This window comes from Rhinoderma darwinii, unplaced genomic scaffold (genome assembly GCF_050947455.1).
Source record: "Rhinoderma darwinii isolate aRhiDar2 unplaced genomic scaffold, aRhiDar2.hap1 Scaffold_928, whole genome shotgun sequence".
In the NCBI taxonomy this organism is placed as follows: domain Eukaryota; kingdom Metazoa; phylum Chordata; class Amphibia; order Anura; family Rhinodermatidae; genus Rhinoderma; species Rhinoderma darwinii.
In genome coordinates this window covers 115,365-124,006 of record NW_027464501.1, presented here as the reverse complement: position 1 = coordinate 124,006, position 8,642 = coordinate 115,365, and positions in this window count along the sequence as shown.

Genomic DNA, 8,642 nt, shown 5'->3' with positions numbered 1-8,642 from the left:
ACAGTCATCCTCCCCCAGCCTGACATGTCTGATAACAGAGAACAATAGATTGTATTCACCATTCCTACAGTCATCCTCCCCCCAGCCTGACATGTCTGATAACAGAGAACAATAGATTGTAATCACCTGTCCTACAGTCATCCTCCCCCCAGCCTGACATGTCTGATAACAGAGAACAATAGATTGTATTCACCTGTCCTACAGTCATCCTCTCCCAGCCTGATATGTCTGATAACAGAGAACAATAGATTGTATTCACCTGTCCTACAGTCATCCTCCCCCAGCCTGACATGACTGATAACAGAGAACAATAGATTGTATTCACCTGTCCTACAGTCATCCTCCCCCAGCCTGACATGTCTGATAACCGAGAACAATAGATTGTATTCACCTGTCCTACAGTCATCCTCCCCCAGCCTGACATGTCTGATAACAGAGAACAATAGATTGTATTCACCATTCCTACAGTCATCCTCCCCCCAGCCTGACATGTCTGATAACAGAGAACAATAGATTGTAATCACCTGTCCTACAGTCATCCTCCCCCCAGCCTGACATGTCTGATAACAGAGAAGAATAGATTGTTTTCACCTGTCCTACAGTCATCCTCCCCCAGCCTGACATGTCTGATAACAGAGCACAATAGATTGTATGCACCTGTCCTACAGTCATCCTCCCCCAGCCCGACATGTCTGATAACAGAGAACAATAGATTGTATTCACCTGTCCTACAGTCATCCTCCCCCCAGCCTGACATGTCTGATAACAGAGAACAATAGATTGTAATCACCTGTCCTACAGTCATCCTCCCCCCAGCCTGACATGTCTGATAACAGAGAACAATAGATTGTATTCACCTGTCCTACAGTCATCCTCCCCCCAGCCTGACATGTCTGATAACAGAGAACAATAGATTGTAATCACCTGTCCTACAGTCATCCTCCCCCCAGCCTGACATGTCTGATAACAGAGAACAATAGATTGTATTCACCTGTCCTACAGTCATCCTTCCCCAGCCTGACATGTCTGATAACAGGGAACAATAGATTGTATTCACCTGTGCTACAGTCATCCTCCCCCAGCCTGACATGACTGATAACAGAGAACAATAGATTGTATTCACCTGTCCTACAGTCATCCTCCCCCAGCCTGACATGTCTGATAACAGAGAACAATAGATTGTAATCACCTGTCCTACAGTCATCCTCCCCCAGCCTGACATGTCTGATAACAGAGAACAATAGATTGTATCCACCTGTCCTACAGTCATCCTCCCCCTAGCCTGACAACAGAGAACAATAGATTGTATCCACCTGTCCTACAGTCATCCTCCCCCCAACCCGACATGTCTGATAACAGAGAACAATAGATTGTATTCACCTGTCCTACAGTAATCCTCCCCCAGCCTGACATGTCTGATAACAGAGAACAATAGATTGTATTCACCATTCCTACAGTCATCCTCCCCCCAGCCTGACATGTCTGATAACAGAGAACAATAGATTGTAATCACCTGTTCTACAGTCATCCTCCCCCTAGCCTGACAACAGAGAATAGATTGTATTCACCTGTCCTACAGTCATCCTCCCCAGCCTGACATGTCTGATAACAGGGAACAATAGATTGTATTCACCTGTCCTACAGTCATCCTCCCCCAGCCTGACATGTCTGATAACAGAGAACAATAGATTGTATTCACCTGTCCTACAGTCATCCTCCCCCACCCTGACATGTCTGATAATAGAGAACAATAGATTGTATTCACCTGTCCTACAATCATCCTCCCCCCCCCCCCAGCCTGACATGTCTGATTACAGAGAACATTAGATTGTATTCACCTGTCCTACAGTCATCCTCCCCCAGCCTGACATGTCTGATAACAGAGAACAATAGATTGTATCCACCTGTCCTACAGTCATCCTCCCCCTAGCCTGACAACAGAGAATAGATTGTATTCACCTGTCCTACAGTCATCCTCCCCAGCCTGACATGTCTGATAACAGGGAACAATAGATTGTATTCACCTGTCATACAGTCATCCTCCCCCAGCCTGACATGTCTGATAACAGAGAACAATAGATTGTATTCACCTGTCATACAGTCATCCTCCCCCAGCCTGACATGTCTGATAAGAGAACAATAGATTGTATTCACCTGTCCTACAGTCATCCTCCCCCAGCCTGACATGTCTGATAACAGAGAACAATAGATTGTAATCACCTGTCCTACAGTCATCCTCCCCCAGCCTGACATGTCTGATAACAGAGAACAATAGATTGTATCCACCTGTCCTACAGTCATCCTCCCCCTAGCCTGACAACAGAGAACAATAGATTGTATCCACCTGTCCTACAGTCATCCTCCCCCCAACCCGACATGTCTGATAACAGAGAACAATAGATTGTATTCACCTGTCCTACAGTAATCCTCCCCCAGCCTGACATGTCTGATAACAGAGAACAATAGATTGTATTCACCATTCCTACAGTCATCCTCCCCCCAGCCTGACATGTCTGATAACAGAGAACAATAGATTGTAATCACCTATTCTACAGTCATCCTCCCCCTAGCCTGACAACAGAGAATAGATTGTATTCACCTGTCCTACAGTCATCCTCCCCAGCCTGACATGTCTGATAACAGGGAACAATAGATTGTATTCACCTGTCCTACAGTCATCCTCCCCCAGCCTGACATGTCTGATAACAGAGAACAATAGATTGTATTCACCTGTCCTACAGTCATCCTCCCCCACCCTGACATGTCTGATAATAGAGAACAATAGATTGTATTCACCTGTCCTACAATCATCCTCCCCCCCCCCCCAGCCTGACATGTCTGATTACAGAGAACAATAGATTGTAATCACCTATTCTACAGTCATCCTCCCCCTAGCCTGACAACAGAGAATAGATTGTATTCACCTGTGCTACAGTCATCCTCCCCAGCCTGATATGCCTGATAACAGAGAACAATAGATTGTATTCACTTGTCCTACAGTCATCCTCCCCCTAGCCTGACAACAGAGAATAGATTGTATTCACCTGTCCTACAGTCATCCTCCCCAGCCTGACATGTCTGATAACAGGGAACAATAGATTGTATTCACCTGTCATACAGTCATCCTCCCCCAGCCTGACATGTCTGATAACAGAGAACAATAGATTGTATTCACCTGTCATACAGTCATCCTCCCCCAGCCTGACATGTCTGATAAGAGAACAATAGATTGTATTCACCTGTCCTACAGTCATCCTCCCCCCAGCCTGACATGTCTGATAACAGAGAACAATAGATTGTATTCACATGTCCTACAGTCATCCTCCCCAAGCCTGACATGTCTGATAACAGAGAAAAATAGATTGTATTCTCCTGTCCTACAGTCATCCTCTCCCTGCCTGACATGTCTGATAACAGAGAACAATAGATTTTATTCACCTGTCCTACAGTCATCCTCCCCCAGCCTGACATGTCTGATAACAGAGAACAATAGATTGTATCCACCTGTCCTACAGTCATCCTCCCCCTAGCCTGACAACAGAGAATAGATTGTATTCACCTGTCCTACAGTCATCCTCCCCAGCCTGACATGTCTGATAACAGGGAACAATAGATTGTATTCACCTGTCATACAGTCATCCTCCCCCAGCCTGACATGTCTGATAACAGAGAACAATAGATTGTATTCACCTGTCATACAGTCATCCTCCCCCAGCCTGACATGTCTGATAAGAGAACAATAGATTGTATTCACCTGTCCTACAGTCATCCTCCCCCCAGCCTGACATGTCTGATAACAGAGAACAATAGATTGTATTCACATGTCCTACAGTCATCCTCCCCAAGCCTGACATGTCTGATAACAGAGAAAAATAGATTGTATTCTCCTGTCCTACAGTCATCCTCTCCCTGCCTGACATGTCTGATAACAGAGAACAATAGATTTTATTCACCTGTCCTACAGTCATCCTCCCCCAGCCTGACATGTCTGATAACCGAGAACAATAGATTGTATTCACCTGTCCTACAGTCATCCTTTCTCCAGCCTGACATGTCTGATAACAGAGAACAATAGATTGTATTCACCTGTCCTACAGTCATCCTCCCCCCAGCCTGACATGTCTGATAACAGAGAACAATAGATTGTATTCACCTGTCTTACAGTCATCCTCCCCCAGCCTGACATGTCTGATAACAGAGAACAATAGATTATATTCTCCTGTCCTACAGTCATCCTCCCCCCAGCCTGACATGTCTGATAAGAGAACAATAGATTGTATTCACCTGTCCTACAGTCATCCTCCCCCAGCCTGACATGTCTGATAACAGAGAACAATAGATTGTAATCACCTGTCCTACAGTCATCCTCCCCCAGCCTGACATGTCTGATAACAGAGCACAATAGATTGTATCCACCTGTCCTACAGTCATCCTCCCCCTAGCCTGACAACAGAGAACAATAGATTGTATGCACCTGTCCTACAGTCATCCTCCCCAGCCCGACATGTCTGATAACAGGGAACAATAGATTGTATTCACCTGTCCTACAGTCATCCTCCCCCAGCCTGACATGTCTGATAACCGAGAACAATAGATTGTATTCACCTGTCCTACAGTCATCCTCTCCCAGCCTGATATGCCTGATAACAGAGAACAATAGATTGTATTCACCTGTCCTACAGTCATCCTCCCCCTAGCCTGACAACAGAGAATAGATTGTATTCACCTGTGCTACAGTCATCCTCCCCAGCCTGACATGTCTGATAACAGGGAACAATAGATTGTATTCACCTGTCCTACAGTCATCCTCCCCCTAGCCTGACAACAGAGAATAGATTGTATTCACCTGTGCTACAGTCATCCTCCCCAGCCTGATATGCCTGATAACAGAGAACAATAGATTGTATTCACTTGTCCTACAGTCATCCTCCCCCTAGCCTGACAACAGAGAATAGATTGTATTCACCTGTGCTACAGTCATCCTCCCCAGCCTGACATGTCTGATAACAGGGAACAATAGATTGTATTCACCTGTCCTACAGTCATCCTCCCCCAGCCTGACATGTCTGATAACAGAGAACAATAGATTGTATTCACCTGTCCTACAGTAATCCTCCCCCAGCCTGACATGTCTGATAACAGAGAACAATAGATTGTATTCACCATTCCTACAGTCATCCTCCCCCCAGCCTGACATGTCTGATAATAGAGAACAATAGATTGTATTCACCTGTCCTACAATCATCCTCCCCCCCCCCCCCCAGCCTGACATGTCTGATAACAGAGAACATTAGATTGTATTCACCTGTCCTACAGTCATCCTCCCCCAGCCTGACATGTCTGATAACAGAGAACAATAGATTGTATCCACCTGTCCTACAGTCATCCTCCCCCTAGCCTGACAACAGAGAATAGATTGTATTCACCTGTCCTACAGTCATCCTCCCCAGCCTGACATGTCTGATAACAGGGAACAATAGATTGTATTCACCTGTCCTACAGTCATCCTCCCCCAGCCTGACATGTCTGATAACAGAGAACAATAGATTGTATTCACCTGTCCTACAGTCATCCTCCCCCACCCTGACATGTCTGATAAGAGAACAATAGATTGTATTCACCTGTCCTACAGTCATCCTCCCCCCAGCCTGACATGTCTGATAACAGAGAACAATAGATTGTATTCACATGTCCTACAGTCATCCTCCCCAAGCCTGACATGTCTGATAACAGAGAAAAATAGATTGTATTCTCCTGTCCTACAGTCATCCTCTCCCTGCCTGACATGTCTGATAACAGAGAACAATAGATTTTATTCACCTGTCCTACAGTCATCCTCCCCCAGCCTGACATGTCTGATAACCGAGAACAATAGATTGTATTCACCTGTCCTACAGTCATCCTTTCTCCAGCCTGACATGTCTGATAACAGAGAACAATAGATTGTATTCACCTGTCCTACAGTCATCCTCCCCCCAGCCTGACATGTCTGATAACAGAGAACAATAGATTGTATTCACCTGTCTTACAGTCATCCTCCCCCAGCCTGACATGTCTGATAACAGAGAACAATAGATTATATTCTCCTGTCCTACAGTCATCCTCCCCCCAGCCTGACATGTCTGATAAGAGAACAATAGATTGTATTCACCTGTCCTACAGTCATCCTCCCCCAGCCTGACATGTCTGATAACAGAGAACAATAGATTGTAATCACCTGTCCTACAGTCATCCTCCCCCAGCCTGACATGTCTGATAACAGAGCACAATAGATTGTATCCACCTGTCCTACAGTCATCCTCCCCCTAGCCTGACAACAGAGAACAATAGATTGTATGCACCTGTCCTACAGTCATCCTCCCCAGCCCGACATGTCTGATAACAGGGAACAATAGATTGTATTCACCTGTCCTACAGTCATCCTCCCCCAGCCTGACATGTCTGATAACCGAGAACAATAGATTGTATTCACCTGTCCTACAGTCATCCTCTCCCAGCCTGATATGCCTGATAACAGAGAACAATAGATTGTATTCACCTGTCCTACAGTCATCCTCCCCCAGCCTGACATGTCTGATAACCGAGAACAATAGATTGTATTCACCTGTCCTACAGTCACCCTCCCCCAGCCTGACATGTCTGATAACAGAGAACAATAGATTGTAATCACTTGTCCTACAGTCATCCTCCCCCTAGCCTGACAACAGAGAATAGATTGTATTCACCTGTGCTACAGTCATCCTCCCCAGCCTGACATGTCTGATAACAGAGAACAATAGATTGTATTCACCTGTCCTACAGTCATCCTCCCCCAGCCTGACATGTCTGATAACCGAGAACAATAGATTGTATTCACCTGTCCTACAGTCACCCTCCCCCAGCCTGACATGTCTGATAACAGAGAACAATAGATTGTAATCACTTGTCCTACAGTCATCCTCCCCCTAGCCTGACAACAGAGAATAGATTGTATTCACCTGTGCTACAGTCATCCTCCCCAGCCTGACATGTCTGATAACAGGGAATAATAGATTGTATTCACCTGTCCTACAGTCATCCTCCCCCAGCCTGACATGTCTGATAACAGAGAACAATAGATTGTATTCACCTGTCCTACAGTAATCCTCCCCCAGCCTGACATGTCTGATAACAGAGAACAATAGATTGTATTCACCATTCCTACAGTCATCCTCCCCCCAGCCTGACATGTCTGATAACAGAGAACAATAGATTGTAATCACCTGTCCTACAGTCATCCTCCCCCCAGCCTGACATGTCTGATAACAGAGAAGAATAGATTGTTTTCACCTGTCCTACAGTCATCCTCCCCCCAGCCTGACATGTCTGATAACAGAGAACAATAGATTGTAATCACCTGTCCTACAGTCATCCTCCCCCCAGCCTGACATGTCTGATAACAGAGAACAATAGATTGTATTCACCTGTCCTACAGTCATCCTCCCCCAGCCTGACATGACTGATAACAGAGAACAATAGATTGTATTCACCTGTCCTACAGTCATCCTCCCCCAGCCTGACATGTCTGATATTAGAGAACAATAGATTGTATTCACCTGTCCTACAGTCATCCTCCCCCAGCCTTACATGTCTGATAACAGAGAACAATAGATTGTAATCACCTGTCCTACAGTCATCCTCCCCCAGCCTGACATGTCTGATAACAGAGAACAATAGATTGTATCCACCTGTCCTACAGTCATCCTCCCCCTAGCCTGACAACAGAGAACAATAGATTGTATCCACCTGTCCTACAGTCATCCTCCCCCCAACCCGACATGTCTGATAACAGAGAAGAATAGATTGTATTCACCTGTTCTACAGTCATCCTCCCCCAGCCTGACATGTCTGATAACAGAGAACAATAGATTGTATTCACCTGTCCTACAGTCATCCTCCCCAGCCTGACATGTCTGATAACAGAGAATAATAGATTGTATTCACCTGTCCTACAGTCCTCCTCCCCCAGCCTGACATGTCTGATAACAGAGAACAATAGATTGTATTCACCTGTCCTACAGTCATCCTTCCTCCAGCCTGACATGTCTGATAACAGGGAACAATAGATTGTATTCACCTGTCCTACAGTCATCCTCCCCCAGCCTGACATGACTGATAACAGAGAACAATAGATTGTATTCACCTGTCCTACAGTCATCCTCCCCCAGCCTGACATGTCTGATAACAGAGAACAATAGATTGTAATCACCTGTCCTACAGTCATCCTCCCCCAGCCTGACATGTCTGATAACAGAGAACAATAGATTGTATCCACCTGTCCTACAGTCATCCTCCCCCTAGCCTGACAACAGAGAACAATAGATTGTATCCACCTGTCCTACAGTCATCCTCCCCCCAACCCGACATGTCTGATAACAGAGAAGAATAGATTGTATTCACCTGTTCTACAGTCATCCTCCCCCATCCTGACATGTCTGATAAGAGAACAATAGATTGTATCCACCTGTCCTACAGTCATCCTCCCCAGCCTGACATGTCTGATAACAGAGAACAATAATTGTACTCTCCTGTCCTACAATAATCCTCCCCCCAGGCCTGACATGTCTGATAACAGAGAACAATAGATTGTATTCACCTGTCCTACAGTCATCCTCCCCCAGCCT